At 36.3% G+C, this 16477-nt stretch overlaps 1 long non-coding RNA gene across 2 annotated transcripts in view; it reads left to right on the top strand.

Annotated features, from left to right (window-relative positions):
- The first annotated feature begins 15547 nt into the window (after positions 1 to 15547).
- LOC111517930 (uncharacterized) overlaps positions 15548 to 16477 on the top strand; it is a 44637-nt gene continuing 43707 nt past the window's right edge. Inside the window, exon 1 of one of the 2 annotated variants that reach the window (XR_002723878.2) lies at positions 15548 to 15746. This is a non-coding gene — a long non-coding RNA (uncharacterized lncRNA). Of the gene's footprint in view, positions 15747 to 15902; positions 16102 to 16477 lie in introns of those variants that run through there. The other variant, XR_002723877.2, reaches the window with a different exon arrangement.

The raw sequence follows: 16477 nt of genomic DNA on the forward strand, positions 1-16477 counted from the left end.
CATATAATTTTTAGTTAACCCTAACCTTCAAAAGACACGTGTACAAATTTTACAACTGTAGGATTATTAAGTTATAGTATCAGTATTTCGGGATGCGACTATCTTGAAAAAGAAATTACCATCAACAGCGGCTATTGAATAACGTTGTTGAACGACGAAATCGCGGAAAATCGGCCCCAAATTTGCATGAATTGCATGAATGACTGGGGATAATTTTCTTGGTAATGATCCCACAATTACAGTCAAGATAAAAATCGTGAGCCGATCTTTATCTAATTAGCACACACATCCAAGAAATCGTTCAAATACACGCAAATTGTTTATAAAAATCTCGACAAATGATCTTAACGTCGCTAATTACAAGCCTCATGAAGGATCATATCCTAATTATTGCTTCTTTCGCCTTATTAAAATTTACTTGTCGGTTCGTGCAAATTCGCTGTAAACATATCATACGTATACCTACGTAACTAGATCCCGGATTCGAAACAAATTGCTGTAATTATCGATGTGGAGTTTTCTTCTTCACGAGGAAGAAGTTTAGAAAAATGTCGGAATGTTTTTGCTGCCATGTAACCTGATCGCTGATTTTATAATAATTGCTTTGCTATTGGGGATCGAGTTGCCAGATAGTTCCTCAATCTCTGATTAATTTCAACACGCAATATGTATGCATTCAGGTTGAAAAATACCTCTATCTATATGTAAATTGAAGTGATTATTCCGATAAATGAGGAAAACGGATAGCCAGTCCGTCTCTGTTAAATTATACTGTCTATAAATTCTACAGCATTAAATAATTATTGTTAAAAAAATTACTTTCTAGTAGTTAATTTGAATTGAGTGACTTTCAAAAAATAGTTACATTCTCTTAATTCTAATAAAGTTTCCGACCTCAACATGAAGATAGCAGCACTCGTAAATAAAAGCGAGTGAATTTCTTCTTCTTTTTTTTTTATTTTCGATTCAATGGCCTCAGCAACTAAGGCTATCCGGCCACTAGTGAATTTCGTTGTTCACAGTTGACAGTTACTTACCAATTTTTCGCCATTTTGAATGAATTGATGTGAGTGTTTTCATGAAAATTGAACTGTCATTAAGTATTTATTTTTGAAAGGCAATCATAGATGAGTTGGATTCTGTGTATGGGAACTCTGCACCATCATCTATCACAGTGAAATTTTGGGCAGATGATTTAAAAGTGGCCGTAATAGCTTGGGAGACGATGAACGTTCAGAACGTCCAAAAACTGCAACTACCGACGAAAACATCGCCAAAGTTCACCAAATGGTGCTAGACGACCGCCGAGTTGAAGTAAAAGAGATAGAAGAGGTTCTAAGCATGTCAAAAGAACGTGTTTGTCACATATCAAATCAATATTTAAGCATGAGAAAGCTATTCGCGCATTAGGTGCCGCGTTTGCTCAAGTTAGACCAAAAACGTGTTCGAATTAACATTTTTATCGCTCTGCTGGTGCAGTTTAGGCGCAAAAAATCCGACTTTTGGCGCTGATTAATTACTGTAGATGAAACTATACGCCCGAAACAAAAATAGAGTACTGCAATGGGGAAAGCGGACCTTAAAACCGTCTCATACCTCAGAGGTTGCCATGGCGAAAATCTACGAATTACGGTTTGAACTGCTTGACAATCTGCCTCACTAACCAAATCTAGCCCCAAGCGACTTCCTTTTGTTCCCTCATCTAAAAATTGCGCTCAGAGGCTAGCTCTCTTTGGAAAATGAAGTGGCAATCATCTTCGTGAACTGTTTTGCAGAGAAAAACGCCTAGTACCATTTGGACGGGTAACAGAGATGAGAACATTGCTAATAGAAGTGTGGAGAGTTGGAAGAAAACAATTTTGAAAATAAAACAAAATCTGTATATATCGGATATATCTAGTGAAACCACTTTCTTATTTTAAAAGTTTCAGAATATCAACTCATACAGTATGAATGGAAAATGGTTATTTCAGAGAGAAAGAGAAGATAATTCAGCTAGAAAGTATCCTCTTTGAATCAACTCACATTTGACAAAGGGCAAAGGATATCTTGGAACGTCTTCTGTGCAACGAAGTCCCCAAGTCCCCAAGTTTCGTTATTAGCTCTATGCTTGCTGTGTTCCACTCTAAGTTCGCACTGGTCACTCTGTTGTTCGGGGCCCCTATTTATGTTGTTGTAGCAGGTATCTGGTTCGCCTGACCGGGTACCTGAGTTATTTCCAGGTATCTTGCGTGACAGCAATGTCCTCCATGTTTGTGGTAGTCTCTGCGAATCATCTCGCTTGTTAAAGCGGTTGGGGCGTTTTTCAATTTCGATTGCTTCGAGAATTATCCTGGCCTAAAGATTTTTCTCCGTAGCAATGGTCTTGGTTTTTTGGAACCTTATTGTGTGGCCTGTTTCCTGGTGGTATTTGAAGATAGATGATGCTGGATCTGATTTGCTAACAGCTAGTTCATGTTCATAGGCTCTGTTGGAAATTTCTATTGGTCTGGCCGATGTGAGTTCTGCGGCAGTCTGAACATGGTATTTCGTATATGCCCTGTGCTTCATTGTGTATCGTGACCTTGGGTGTTCTTAACATAGAGGAGATTTGGTTGTTGGCTGTGAATACTGTCTTTACGTTATGTTTTTTCAAAACTCGGCTCACTTTGTCAGTGACTCCATGGATGTAGGATATTTTGTCTGGTTGGACTGTTCCTCGGGTAACTCGTGGGGTGGGGTTTGTGTTTGCTGTCGTTGGATGGATCTTTGTATTTGGAAGACGGTATAGTCGTTTTGAAGAAGGGCGGCTGTGACTTCGTATAGTTTTCTGGTTGTCAGTGAATCTTATAGAACGATGTATCAGGAAAATCAGAACGGAATTCAGCTGGGCAGGATGATGATGGGACTTGGCGTTGAGGTAGCGGTTAGTATGGATAGGTTATCGGTAGACCGTGTGTGACAAGAAGATGTTGGACTTTGTTATGAGAACGTCTAGGAAAGAGAGTGAGTTATTATTTCCAACTTCTATTGTGAACTTTAGGTCGGGGTTTAAGGAGTTGATGTGGTTCAGCACCTATCGGAGCCAACACGTGGGTTTGAGATGAGACGTGTCAATGGCTCTGGTTTCGAAGTCCTCCATGTAGAGGTTTGCAAGGACTGGAGAGAGAAGAGATCCATTGGGGCGCCTTTGACTTGTTTATATAATTCATCCTGGAAACGGAAATATGTGCTGGACATGCACATATTGATGAAGTTGATCGTATCTTGTGGGATTTGATGTTTTGTTTTGGGGTGGGACAAAGTTTCGGATACTGGGATATTTGTGAAAAGGGATGCTACGTCAAAGCTGACAAGGATAATAATAAATGCTTTTATTGAAAGGTTACTCAGTACAAAGGATACTAATCTAACCTAACAAATGGCAGAATTCAACGTCTGCGCATGACGAATCAAGGCAGAAATTGCTCTTCCATCCAACCAGTGTCTGTTTGTTGGATATTGAAGGATTGCAGAATTTCTATGAAGTGAATCACACGTAGATTCTTCGACGAAACGTAAACCGAATAGTAGTGGTTCCAGTTGTATTCCTGAAAACTATCATTATTTATCAACTTCGTTAAAATACTAAGACCAAAAGTTCACAGTAAGTAACTTTAATACGCTTTAGAAGTTCCGAAAAAATTATGAAATCGGACCCCACTGTATTTTTTACACCATTCGGTCTGAAACGTCCTTTTCGTTCATTTTCTTCTTTCTGTCACAATATTACTACAACAATCCATCATCCTGTATGAAATAATTTCTGTTCCGTCTTCGCCGAAGTGATGAATAGTAGGAAACATGTGAGAGAAATTATCCCATTGTGCTAAATCGATTTGTCGAGAGCGTCCTTCTTTCTCTCTCTCTTTGCTCGTTCAGTGTCCTTTTCACTTCTGGCAGGACCTCGACGCGCGACGTCACAGACAGGAAAATTCCCGCCAGGGGGCGCGTTGGGACAGATAATTTATAGTTAGTTGAGAGTGAAGTCGGGACCTTGTTGGGTTCTGACAACATCGACTCTTACTTTATTCACAAGGAAATTTGGGTACTGTACTGTACGAGTACTGAATGAAAGTCATTTTCAATAAAGGAAATTACATGTTCTTGGTTTGTTTTTTATTTGGTATTGACTAGTTCATCAGTTAAAACCAGTGCCTGGCAAGCAAAACTTTCATGATTAGACACTAGATAGTGCCGCTGGGCCATAAAATCCCAGTATAGAGACGCACATACATTATGTCAACTAAATATGAAGTTCTGATTAAGGTTGATGGTTTCTCTTCGCTGTATGCTTCTCCTGTGCTCATCAATGCTGACTTTCAATGGCATCTTAGTTTCACCGATGTAGGGTTTGCCGCACTCACAGGGTATTCGGTAAATAAAATTGTTGAAATCACAGTCCGCGTTTAATGACCTGGTTTTCGCGATACTGAAGCAGGTTCTGATGTTGTAATTGAACCCAATTCTTCTTATTCTTTTCAACAATCCTCTAATGTAGGGAAGGACAAGCACTATTTGTGACGGCTTATTTTCCTTGTGCGGCTCTTCCTATCTTCTAGCCAAAACCTCTTGCACCACCACTTTGGAGTAACCATTTCGTCAATGACGTTTGGGTCCTTCTCGAAACCTTCCTTCGTATTACAGAGCCCGAAAGCACGATCCACTAGAGTCTTGATGATTCTTCTTTTGGTAGATTGATGATGGTTGGATTCGTGATACTGTCCTGTGTAACTGGGGTTTTCGGTATGCAGATGTCTCTCACTTAGTGTCGGTCCTCTTCACCAATACGACTAAAAAATCTGTTTAAAAAATCTGTCTGACTTCCTTCTCCATTGTGAAGGTGATGAAAGGTTTCACGCTGTTGGTATGCTTTAGAAAAGTATCTATATTCCCATGAATCTATCCTATGAAGGTGTCGTCAACGTATCTCAACTAGACTCGGGGGTTCTTCAATGGCTAGAGTTTCAAACCAGTCCATACATGATGGCTGTAACTGGTAAAAGTGGCGATCACATTGGCAGTTCCTCATCTTGCGTAAAGAATTCGTCTTCCAGTTGGAAATCGCATATTTCGTACACAGCATCCTAGTAAGTCCAGGGTTACTTCCATAGGTAAGTTCGTTCTATCTTCCAGGTCCTCCTCTTCGGAAAGTTTCCTCTGTATGATTTGAAGTGCTTCGTCAACAAGAACGTTGGTGTGAAGGTTTTCCACGTTAAAATTGATCACTTGATCTTGCCTCGTGACAATGATAATCTGAAAGCTTCAAGATGAAGTAGATTGGTATCGATAAAACAGTATTGGTACGGGTAGCAAATATTTGCCCTCTAGAGCTCACCCATTGTAATGGGTGAGTTAATAATTCTTCTGGGTCACAATTTATATATTTATACGTTTTTAAATAACTATAATAGACATAGAATATTGGAATAAGAGGACACAGGAAGTTGGCCCTGAATATTAAGACAAGATTCTGAAGGGCTCGACTTAAGTCCATCCAAACCAATTCTAGTATTATCTACCTACCTACATCGTACCTACATCGAGGTGAAGATATATGAGCTGAATATCTGGCATCTGCAAAAGATTCTAGATGAATCTGGAAGTGAATTCTAAAGAAGCAGAAACCTAATGAAAGACATGGGGACTGAAAACAGACAGGAAATATTTACTATACACAGTGGTCGTTGAATCTATGGTGAAATACTCATTTTCGATTTTATAAATACAGAAGAAACAAGCGACCTCTACTGGTAAGTTAAATAGGATGTAAAGACTTGTTAATTTGGAAAAGAGTTGAGTAGTAAAAACCACGACAGCAACATTAGAGAGATTCTCGGAAGAGTTAGTTCAAGAACTGGTCTGTCAAAGATTTAACTTCCTATAAGAAGCAACAAAACCAACCAATTTCCTCAGATGAGCGTTATGTACTTCGACTTTATAAGTCCTGAAAATGTAAAACCGTTTGAGTTTAGAAAACGTCTCTGTAAATATCCGTCGCGATGTTAGCAAAGGAAGTATTGAATATATTATCTAAAAATTTACAGAAATATTCAACTCAATTCTTTGTTCTTCCTCGGTTTCATCATGTCAGGCACCGCCTCTGATCATCTAGAAGTTATCTCATTGCTCTTTTACTCCACTCCAGTTTCACAACTTGATGTTTTAGTTATCTATTTGCCTGAGAGCCGATGAATGAACTGTTTTGATGCCTTTATTGCTACTGATACAAAAGAAACACTCCAATAAACATTCCGGCACGAATGCGTCCATCTTTGTTGTGTTTTCTCGCAGTACGAGCGAGAAATGGCTGTTTGTTCCTCCCGCGCCTTTTTTCTCGTTTTCTTTTAACGCCGTATTGATTTTTTCCGTGACCTATTTAAGCCGACTCGTGTTGTTCTCGTTGGGTTTTCGACGTGATCTCCAATCCTGTTTTATGATAATATAATGCGCCGAACATCTTCATTCAAGAGGTGGATGGATTTTATGGCGTAACAGAATTTGTACTCCGGGGAAAATCAGATAATTTGATGGGGTGGTAGGTTTTCGAGGGTTGGGAAAACATCCTTATTTGTGAGGATTTAGTTGGAAAATGGTGAATTTCATTCTTTTCATTGTTGTGAGGACCGACCTACATTTTGAACCACTTGTTCAGATGTTTAGTCTTTTATAAAAATATAAAAGAGGAAGAAGAAATCAACTAAAAATTACACCCAAATCACAGAACTCATATTTGTACAATCATGAGTCCTCTGCTATCTATTTGAGAAGACCATTGCCGCAAGGTGCCGTTGCAAAACTCAAGGAAAACAAAGAAATTATATTTTACGTTGTATTTAGGTTTCTAAGTGATATCAAGTTTTTATGTTAACAAAATGATAGACCTATTTTATTTTGTTGCCTATTTTCATTGAAGCCTTGTGGTTTCAGTGCAGTTTCCAAAGTACTTAAAGCACTAATGGCAAATTGATAGAAGAAATTCAAATTGAAATGGTCATTCAATTTTCTATTGACAATAGTATAATTGATAGCCTATATCTATATCTGAGAAAGTACTCCTCCTATTCCATGTTGTTGGTCACTATAATGTCATCAAGATACACCAAGCATGTTTTAGAGGTAAGTCATCTAAGCACCAACTCTATCAAGAGTTCAAACATTGCAGGAGCATTGCGAAATCCAAATGGCATGAACTCAAATTGCCGGTGGAAAAGGCAGTCTTCTCTTTATCGTTGGAGCAAACGCCACCAACCAATATCCGCATTATATCCAAGATCTAATGTTGAGAACCATTTGAATTCAGCCAAGATGTTCAGGGTGTCATCTATACTGGAAAGAGGGTAATTGTCCTTCCTGGTGACATCATTAAGCCTCGTGTAGTCTATGCAGAATCTCGTCGATTCATCTTTCTTAGTTACCAACAAAACAGGTGACTACTAGGGGCTGTCTCATTCCTCGATTACTCCTTCCCCCAACATGTCCTAAACGAGTGATCAAGCTTCGTCCTGCTTTGCGAAGGGAAGTCTTCTCGGTGGTTGGCGTATCGGCTTGTCATCGCCAGTATCGAACCGATGTTGAACTAAATCCGTTCGACATAAACATCGTTCTCTTTCTTTGTGAAGCGGGTGGCCTTGCATACTTTCTCTTCAGACAGCAAACTCAGACAGCTCTACAGCACGCTATAGAGAAACTTCTTCCTCGATTCTGGCAATTTTCATTCTCTGCCAGGCCCGCTTGTGAAGCCTCGCACATTTTCGTAATCGATACTTCCTGTTTCACCATAAAACAAAAAAATTCCACTCAATTATTCCACTTCTGACACCAAATATGGGTTAGACAATAATTGACTACAATGAACAATTAAACTTAACTTTATTTCGCTGCCATTCTGACAATACAACACAAACATTTCAACTGACACTTCAAATATCTATCGCCTTATCAGATCACTTCGTACCGCACTTTCAAATAGACTTTCCCGATCTGCGTGTTGGTAATGTTTATATGTGGTAATGGAAGTCGAAACTTATCGATTTAATTTTTTCCAAAAACCTGATAAAAAAGCCATTTGTCAGGACTATTCTACTTCAAGAAATTATTTTGAGCCTCACAGGACATTGACATAATATGGCAATTATAATTCAAGCAATTTTTTTTAACAATGAAGACAAAACTTCAGTGTCGGATAGATCAGGAGTATATAAGTTACTTGTGGCTCTCACCCAAAACTATATATTGGCCAAACAGAGGGAACTTGTTTCCAAAGATTCAAAGATCACAGAAGTATGAATGTAAAGATCAATTCTACATTTTCAAAGCATCTTCTGACGGAGAGTCATGAGTCAACCACAAATTTGGAGTAATACATTTCAAGGAGAAAAGTTTGAAACTCAATCTTTTAGGATGATTGAGGGATTCAAAAAGTTGACTGAATCACCTTATAAAATTGAATTTTTCACCTCTTCTGAATCTATTTTCTTATGTAGAAAATGGTAATTAGTTTATCACGTCCATTTGATGACTGTAGTAATATTTTCTTATGAGATGATTAAGAATTTTTTTATTAGTTTTAACATGATTTCATGTAAAATTATTAGTCATTACGTTGGTAGAAGGTCATATGATCCACGAATTGAAAATAAATCACGTCTTGTGATTGTTGAGGTTCTGGAAAGTGTCCAGTGAAAATCTTATAATGATGTGTTATCTTTGATCGAAAGTTTGTACTCCATTGCTATTGTTTGTTTTTTTCTCAGGAGTCAATTGAGTAGTGAAAAAGTATCAAATTTCAAGGACACGCAACAGGGGAATATTGATCTGAGAATCAGAATTGAAAGTATGGCTAATTGAATATGGTACCGACGCTGTGCAAGAGTTACTCCCTCGATCATAAACAGCGACTCCGAGAAATATGACTTATGATCAGATGTTGGGTAATTCTTTTCATTCGTCTTCGTTCATCGAATGCGATTATCTGCACCGAATGTTTCTTTTCGTAAGACTTCGAAACCATTAATTACGACCCGGCAAGCTGTGGCATCACATGCATATGAAATTAATTTATTATGTTCTGAGAATTCTGCCATGTAAACAGCATTTGTTGAAGCATCTTCGGGAGCAAAAGCCTCCCGCCAGACGGCAACGTATACAACGAATTCGTTTATCTTTCGCAGGGAAATATTTGGAATGTGCACCTTGACGCTTACCAGTTACAAATGTTTTAAATAATTGCTTTTTTCCATCTCTCAATATTTATTTGACTTCTCAGATGGTCTGCGCAAAAAGTGAAGATGATCTTGGGCTTAAAATACTGTGATGATGATGATCATTTGAATTGCCGTCAATGGATCTTTTTATAGGGTCTGTCAACAGGGACTTCCGAATTTTGGCAATTATTAACGGCCATCTTGTTGATTTTATATCTGTCATCTGTCAAATTAGTTGTCATTTATTCAGTCTGTTTTACCAAATTACCATGGACGGATATGGGTGTTCTGTTCGGGCAAAATACTTACTGCGCGCTTCGCCTATTCGCAATGTGGTTGATAGATTTAATAATAATAATGATAAAGTTTATTTTCAAAAATAGGAAAATACAAAAAAGGCTATCCAACTTTGAAAGTAGGCATGAAACATCACTGAAGCTTTAAAGCTTGTGCGTGATTTAGATGGTAATATTTATATAGTATAGGATACAACAATAATACATTAACAGTAATATTAGAACAATTATATATTTAAATATTTACACAGGTAAACTAATTTCATATTTCTATCTGTTCTATCAGTTTCTATCTGTAGTGTTCATCCATTGTTTACATGGTATTTAAAAGAGGTATAACATTTGATAGACTTGAGGTTTTGTGGCAGTAAATTGTATATTCATGGTGCAAGATATTCTGCTGAGCGTTGACCGGCTGTTTTTTCGCAGGTTGGAACTTTCATGTTTTTACTTTTTATTCGAGTTTTATAACGGTGGTCGATGGGTGTTAACTTGATTTTATTTTTACAGATATACATTAGAATTCGTTGACAAAATATTTGTCTTATATCCAGAACATTGGTCTCTGAAAATAGCTTGTCACTGGGATATCTTATGTTCCTCTTCATTATTCTCAGAATCCATTTTTGTATGATACTCAAATTATGTATAATATTTTCTGTTACAACTCCCCAACCTAAGATTCCGTAAGAAACCTGAGATTGCACAAGTTCATAGTACATATATCTGACCTAAATTAATAAAATGGTTGTTGAAGTGATATGCAATTTTATTTTTTGAGGTGATAATTTCATTCAATTTTTGTATTTTGTATTTTTTTAGGACAAATTTCATTGACTGCTTTCCATAGACCGCTGGAAGTGTTCGGGCTCTTCTCTATTATTTTATTTATGTAGGTACTCTTTTTTGCAAATGTAAATTTTTTGTCTTATTTTGTTTTTGAGTGCTTTATATCTTTCTTTGATAGTGACGTTATCAGGATTTTCCCGTAACTGTCTATAAATTTTATTTTTTTCAGTTGTAAGTGTTATTATTTCTTGTGATATCCAAGCTTTTCTGATTTTATTAGTTTTAATTTTTATGGATTTTGAGTGTTTATGAATCTTTCCATCATTTCATCCACATTTTGTGCGTTAGGTATATATATATCCGTCCATTGTTCATTTTCAATATCTGTTTTGAGAGTATTATAGTTGATATACTCCTTATATTTGTTCTTTCGTGAGTTGAGTCCACTGATTCAGTAAACGATCGACCAACACCCGTACGTCGACGAAACGCCAGATCTACCGGAAACATCGCGTCGCTCATGAGAATTCAGCCGTTCGCAGACCACAACTTGGCGAATTTTGGGTAGTGACATGGACCTGCATCCGTACAAAATTCAACTGACCCAGGAACTGAAGATAAACGACCATAGACAACGACGTGTGTTTGCTGAATGAGTTCTGGAGCAGTTGGCAACTGACCTTAATTTTCATCGAAAAATCATCTTCAGCGACGAAGCCCATTTCTGGATGAATGGGTACTTGAACAAAGTTGTCGGATTTGGAACGATACCAATTCACATGTTGAAAGTGAATGATTATATACGTTGTTGAATGCCCCACAACTTATTTACAAAAATAACTATTTGACTGGTATAAAAGAATTCAAACCGTATAAACGTTTACAAGAATAAAGTGTCAAACAATAGTTATAATAGGCATCGCCATATTAATGTGGACTGCCTGTAACGTCACTTTTACGTATTATCTCCCATTGTCTTGGCTACTGCGTCACAGGATCATTTGACAAATCAACACGTAAAATATCGTGACACGTTTTATCTGAATTTCTTCTTCGTTTTTTAGTTGTTGGAGTCAATGGTCTCTTTTCAAAGGCCAGTCTATATTACGACGTCGTTGGTTATAGGTGTTATATTGATTTTGGATATGTAATGATTCATTATCTCAAGTGTATATACAAAAAACCCAAAAGCCTGTAGTTCGACGATTTGTGAGTTGCCTGAGGACATATACGAGTACATCTATTAATACTCACGGTACTTACAAACCTTTTGATCATAATAATATGTTATGGAAACATTGCAATAGTAAAAAAAACAAAACGCGACTAAATGGCGAAGAAATCGAGCATCTAACATTATTTTTTTTTTTCCTTCAAGTGAAAAAGCGAGACAAAGCAATCAACTTGTGATATACTGTTTGGAACCTTTGGTGTAGTAATGAATATTACTGGAGTTCTATCCTAACACCAAACCGGTTTTTTAACACCTCGACACATGTTTCAATCACCAAGTGATCATCTTAAAGAGGAAGATCAAACTGTAAATAGCTTGATCTTCCTTTGATCAAGTAACTCCAGTAATACTCAAAGCAGTTAACATTTACTTTCAATCAACGAGAGCTCTTGTTTGAATAATGAGTTCCACTCGGTACTTCCAATAAGATAGCTATACTAACGTGAGTCTTCGACAATTTCTTGAATTTTGAGACCGATTGATGACGTATTACTATCGTTTAACAGTTTACATTGTTTGTATGTTGTTAGTTGAAGAGTTTCTACGATTTCAATCGGTTTATACTAACAAAATGGTTGTTTTCACAAATAACAAACTGTGGGCATTTCGGCTATGGTTCGAGACTTGAGACTGGATCTATCAAAAATATAATAATGATATTAGGTTTGTGAAAAATTTCAAGAAATCTCCCAAGAGTTCATCTCGAAACATATGAGGTTACGAGCTCTGGAGTAGGCTCTGCATTTTACACACCTAGTTAGACAGATTCCTAGTGTTCACACTGCCGAATTGTATTGAATATGGCAAGCTCTGCGTTACTTGGAGATAGAGAACAATTCATAATATGCATAAACTCTCTGAGCGCTGTTTGAATCCTAACTCACATATTTTTGGCAGATCCAGTAACGCAAATAATAATTCTAGCCACTCTTCACACTATTAGTGATTTCTGAAAACCTTGGTAGATATATAGGAATAGGATCAAATGAAAATGATTATACCAGTCGAGCTGCTTGACTTGCAACTGAAGCAGTTATCGAAGAAGCTGAGATTATGCCTCTGAAGATATAAAGCCATTCTTAAAACCATAAATTAATGATCTTTGACAGCAGGATTAGAGTTTAATTAGAGAAAAATTTAAAAACTCAAAAACTCCTCATCAAGCCGTGTAGACTGTAGACTTTCAAAAAATCTGACTCGCAGGAAACAAGTCTTAGTGAAAATACTTTACATTGGCCACACACGTCTCACGTCTAGATTCCTCCAACAGATCATGATCCCTCCTTTCAACTTTTCCACAAGATTATATTTCTGAATTGACGTTTCGTGATGCCTCTCACTGAAAAGTGCATATCAATCAATCAATATATGCTTTATTGTCGGAAGATTAGTATCTTATTGACAAAGTCTTGTGAAAAAAATTAAAAAATTTCATGTCGGTCATTAACCACAGCAACCGACGCTTTATTTTAAAAATGCTTGGAAAGATTATGTTTCTGTCATTCTCTGTGATATGGTATCTCGAAAATAATGAAAAATGTCCCTTTATTCCTTCAGTAATACGACCCTGAATTCGAAAATCCGAGCGGTGCATTGACCGTCTAAAAACAAATGGATAATGTCATTTATGCTTATGAATCAGCAATTTATTTATAGATGCGAAATTGCTTCGTCTACCGTTAACGCTCTGTAAAGCGGGACCTCGAGGATTATATTTTTCAGCGACTGAATTGGCACAGTCGACAGCAGATATCATCGGACTTTTGGTGCACTTTTCCGAACACATGGAAGGCTCATAATTCCTTCATTTCAGTGTGGAAAATCAATGTAAAAATACTCCTAACCATCTACGTTGTCCACGATATCTCATCAAATGTTCAAATTGCCGTCCATTGTTCCTCGAACACATAATATCCGCATTTGCAATAGTATTTTTATTGTTTTTTTTTTCAATTCGTAAATATTGCCAAAAGTTAAGCCGAATACCTTGTCTTGGACGAAGCCCCACAATGAAGAGTCCAGAAGGGTCAGGTCAGGAAAACGTGGTAGTCATTTAATAGAACCATTGTTTCCTATCCATCGTCTTGGCATAGTCGTATTGAGAAAATCTCAGTAAATACGAAAATCTGGTAATTCTGCGATGTGGCTCATATCTCCATCATGTTGGAAATACTAATATTTTCTCAGAATATTCATAGGCAAATCTTCCAACAAGTCAACTGTAGTCTCCGACAAATTCCAAATATAATTCCCTCCTCGAAGGTGTCTCACAAAGTAGAGACCTATAATCTTGGTGTCCAGCACAACAAGCCAAATATTAACCTCTAATCTCTTTTGAAAATATGTAGGAAGGGTTTTTTTGTCGTCAGCAGTGATGGATATTTCTGTTAAAACCTTATTGGTAAATCTACTCTTATGACACCATAACATTTTCTCACAGATTTCATTAACCTAACGATGTTATCCAAGTAGCCATCTACAAAATATTTTTTTCCTATCATAGTCCGTTTAATGCAAATGGAGGATTTTTCTGACTTTGTAGGGTCTAAATTTATTTCTTTTAGTCGATATAGCACTATGATTTGCAATCTCTCTCAGTGATACTTCTTTGTTCTCAGTTTTTCGGTATTCCACAAATTCTGAATTGAATAAATATCATTTTTTATTATCACTGAGAATGTCTTCTGAACTTACCCAAAACGTCAATTTCAGTATCGCCACCCCTATTAGTTACTGTACAACTCTTACTCGAGGGTTTTTTAAATGAACCATGATTCCGTAAACTCCTCTCGATGTGATGAAAATATAATATTTGAGATTGCTGACGTTTCTCAGGGAACAATTTTACATAGATAGCCAGAGATCTATTTTTCAAACATCTCGCGTATACGAACAGCATATCAACTTTCTCGTCATTAGAAAAATTCATTGTATTTCCCTCACAAATTCACACAAATCGAAATGATTATTCACGTACCTACTTGACAGTGAATTTTCAAAAGATGTGTGGAGATGACGTACCAATCTTTTTGAGTTCTGAGATATTAGGTTTTCTTCAATTTAACCGACCTTTTAGGTCTTATCGTTTCCGAGACAGCAACAGTGGGAACAGGTAAAAAACGACCTTTATTTATTTTTGTTTCCCTGTTTTGCTTCCTGTAGTTAATAATTCAGGTATTACACACCTAGTGACAGAAACATTTATGTCATTTCTATTGTTTTTTTTTTCTCTGGTGAATAAATATTGCTATTATTATTACTTTTCATCTAGATATACCAAGGGATCGGCATCTACGCGGGAAATTGGTTATATATCCCGTCATCCGCGCGAACGAAAAGCTTTTATACATGAAGAAATTCTGTGATAACAGGACTTGAGATGTTTCACAATGAAATTACAACTCTTAATTTCACACGTGCGAAGCTGGAGCGTTTTATTAGCAATTTGTTTATTGTCAGTGTCCAATAATATTTTCGAACTGTTAAAATATATAAAAAACAAACCTCTAGTTGAGATCTGGAGTACGCCTTTGGTGCAAGCAAGTGAAACCAGCCTACTTCACTTTTACAGCCTTTTGAATAAATTATATTTATTAGTTACAATTGTAACCAAGCTAGACCACCTGAAAATTGTCATTGAAACTGAAAGGGAAAAACGTTACTTGTTCTTTGTTTTTGGATAGATAATCTAATTAAAGATGCATAGATAATATTTCTATGCATCTTTATCTAACCTAAGTTTTAACAAACGCTGCAATTTTTGAAATCCTTCATCAGAATAAAGTATTAATTAATGATAGATAGTACACTTTCCCTATTCCTTTCACAAGAACAAATATCATTTACTTGCTGGAAAACTTTATTGAATAATTTCAACTTACAAAGATACCTATTTGAACAAAGTAAAACAGCTGAAAATTTCTCAGCAAACAAACAAATATAAAATATTCTGTATATTTAGTCATGGAACGTTTTTTTAGGAAAACCATACACTTCACTATGTATATATGTTTTGATACTTGCTGTGATAATGACAGGTCACTGGTCAGTTCTAAATAGGTATGGTTAGTTCTAAGTTATCACTGTTTTGAATTTAGTTCGGAAGTGAGAAACAATTTGCATGTGACAGATCAGTGGATCAGTCTACAAACAGTAGTGACTAATCTGCAACAGAAGGAATTACGTCAACACGCGAAATCGAAGGTAAATATCAACTCACATTTTTGTATAAGACAATAACTTACTTGATCCTAGTCCTAGATCAATTATTTTTTCTAATATGTTAATTCAATTATGAATAACGTTTTTTATTTTATTCTGAAAAGCTTTTTCAATAATCTCAATTTTGCACTTTTTGAAACGTAACTGAATTTTTCTAGTGAGCCTTGATTGTCATCAACAATGACAAATTAGAATCTCGAGTTTGTGTCATGTTTGGAATACTATTTGTTTTAATAAAATGTGCGACTGCAAAGATTTTCTGAATTTTTTATTTGGTGTAGCTTATGTTTTTGCCCAAAATATTAGTGATAAAATAATCTTGATCAAGGACTTTTAGGTAAGTCAAAACCAACCTTTCAAAATTGAATTTTCTCAACACTATTCTTCATTGTGAAGAACTTTCCATCATTATACTGAATTTACATGTCCATCTAAACTAAGTTCTTATGGCTGGTTCATAAACCAAACTTTTTAATTAATTTGTCATAATGTAAATAAATGGGAGCATATATCACTCTTTGTAGTAAAAGTGTGGTGTATGAATGCTCCCATTGATTTACATTGTGAGAACTTAAAGTAAAAGATTTGGTGTGTGACTCAGCCATTATTTCACAATGTTCATAGATATCAAATATTAACTATATAAGGTTGAAAAACTTTGTTGCTACTAATATATTACTATGTCCAAAAAAAGAACGTTTACCCCAAGAGTA

The sequence above is a fragment of the Leptinotarsa decemlineata genome, unplaced genomic scaffold, assembly GCF_025532065.1.
Source record: "Leptinotarsa decemlineata unplaced genomic scaffold, Ldec_3_MD MMD2_tig00026328_RagTag_RagTag, whole genome shotgun sequence".
Taxonomy (NCBI): domain Eukaryota; kingdom Metazoa; phylum Arthropoda; class Insecta; order Coleoptera; family Chrysomelidae; genus Leptinotarsa; species Leptinotarsa decemlineata.